The 2,459-nt window shown below is 36.3% G+C and overlaps 1 long non-coding RNA gene across 1 annotated transcript; it reads right to left on the reverse strand.

Moving 5' to 3' along the window:
* LOC148007679 (uncharacterized) lies at window positions 1–1,178 on the reverse strand. Its single transcript, XR_015646450.1, has 2 exons — window positions 856–1,178; window positions 1–314 (listed from the first exon to the last, which is right to left on the reverse strand). It is a non-coding gene; the product is annotated as an uncharacterized LOC148007679 (long non-coding RNA).
* Between the last annotated feature and the right edge of the window lie 1,281 nt (window positions 1,179–2,459).

The following is a 2,459-nucleotide window of genomic DNA, read 5'->3' on the forward strand; positions in this document are numbered from 1 at the left end:
TGATGGCAGCAGAAATTCTGCTTTTATTTACTAATGTTTGTTAGAATGCTGGATAAAAATACTATTCAATAAAATCTCAGAATTTTCACATTGCTTGTCACCAGGTATACAGTATGGTCATGAAAAAATAAAACAAAAGAAAACAAAGCAAATACTTCATGCTGTTGTTCTGGACAGAGAAAGATGGTCAAACGAAATGAATTATGAAATGCCTTGGAATCACAGTACATCAAATTCAGTGCATTACTAATGGGACATCTATTGAATCCTCTCCTCAGCCAACCAGTGGTATTCTTCTGCAGAAGAAATTCAACCTGCATCATGAATTCCAGAATATACAGTAAATGAGTATATATTAATAAAACATCAGTCTCTTATTTATAATCCTTTTGAATAGTATTATTTCTTTAAAACACAGTATGATACCTGTTCCCCATGTTCCTCTTTACAAGAATTCTGAAACACCAGACATTTTATTCACCATTAGAAAACTCCTCATGAGTGAAACCTATATACCTTGTATGTATGAAGTTAAAAGGATTCTTTCCCTAGAATATAAGCAAGGATTGTTTGTCAGGAAATATTGCCAAAAACAATCCCCATCAAAATTCCTACTCAATTCTTCATAGAATTAGCAAGAAGAGTTTGCAAGTTCAATTGGAATAACACATAACCCAGGATAGTGAAAATTATCCTTAACAATAAAAAAAAAAAAGAACTTCTTTTGGAAATCACCATCCCTCACCTCAGGCAGTATTACAGAGTAATACTGATAGTAACTGTATGATACTGGTATAGAGACAGGCAGGTAGTTCGATGGAATAGTATTGAAGACTCAGAAATGAACCCACTCACCTGTGTTCACATGATCTTTGACAAAGGAGCTAAAACCATCCAGTGTACAAAAGATAGCATTTTCATCAAACTTGTGCTGGTTCAAAGGAAGTCCCCATGTAGAAGAATGCAAATTGTTGCAGTCATATCACACTGTACAAAGCTTAAGTCCAAGTAGATTAAGTACCTCCACATCAAACCGGATACACTCAATGTAATTGAAGAGAAAGTAGATAAGATCCTCGGACATACAGGCACCAGGGAAATTTTCCTGAACCAAATACCAATGGCTTTTGTCTAAGATCAAGAATGGAAAAATGGGACCTCGTAAAACTGCAAAGCTTCTGTAAAACAAAGGACACTGTCATTAGGACGAGATGGCAACCAACACATTGGGAATAGTTCTTTACCAATCCTACATCTGATAGAGGGTTAATATTCAAATTATGAAAAGAACTCAAGAAGCTAGACTCCAGAGCACGAAATAATCCTATTAAAATGGGGTACAGAGATAAACAAAGAATTCTCAATTGAGGAGTATAGAATTGATGAGAAGTACATAAAGAAATGCTCAAAGTCCTTAGTAATCAGGGAACAGCAAATCAAAACAACCCTGAGATTCCACCTCACACCAGTCAAAATAGCTAAGATCAAAATCTCAGATGACAACAGATGCTGGCAGGGATGTGGAGAATCGGGAATACTCCTCTATTGTTTGTGGATTGCTACTGGTATAAGTACACTTGAAATCAGTCTGCAGCTTACTCAGAAAATTGGACATTGCACTACCTGAGGACCCAGCTATACCTTTCTTGGGGATATATTCAAAAGATACCCCAACATGGAACAAAGACACATGCTCCACTATGTTCATAGAAGAGTTATTTTTAATAGTTAGAAGCTGGAAATAAGACAGATGCACTTCAACAGAAGAATGGATACAGAAAATGTGGTACATCTACAAAATGGAGTTCTACTCCAATACGAAAACCAATGACGTCATAATGTTCATAGGCAAATGGATAGAACTAGAAAATATCGTCCTGCGTGAGGTAACCCAATCACAAAACTTAGTACATGTTATGCATTCACTGATCAGTGGATATTAGCCTAAAAGCTTGAAGTACCCAAGATACAATCCACAAACCAAATGAATCTAAAGAAGGAAGACCGAAGTGTGGTTGTTTCAGTTCTTCTTAAAATTGGGAACATATATATATATATATATATATATATATATATATATATATATATATATATATATATATATATATATATATGGAGATAGGGAGATAAAGTTTGGCTATTCAGAACCTGCCACACATGGGGATCCATTCCACATACATAAAGCTATCAAATGCAGACAATATTGTGAATGCCAAGAATTGCATGCTGAAAGGAGCCTGACATAACTGTTTCCTGTGATGCTCTGCCAGAGCTTGCCAAATTCAGAGGAAAATGCTCACAGCCAACCATTGAACTGAGATTGGGGTCTGCATTGTAGGGATTGGAGAAAGGATTGAAGGAGCTGAAGGGGTTTTCAATCCTATATCAACCCAGCAGAACTCCAGGGCCTAAACCATCATCCAAAATGTACACATCGAAAAACCCCATAGGTCCAGCTG

Source organism: Rattus norvegicus, chromosome 1, assembly GCF_021556685.1.
Source record: "Rattus norvegicus strain SHRSP/BbbUtx chromosome 1, alternate assembly SHRSP_T2T, whole genome shotgun sequence".
Classification (NCBI taxonomy): domain Eukaryota; kingdom Metazoa; phylum Chordata; class Mammalia; order Rodentia; family Muridae; genus Rattus; species Rattus norvegicus.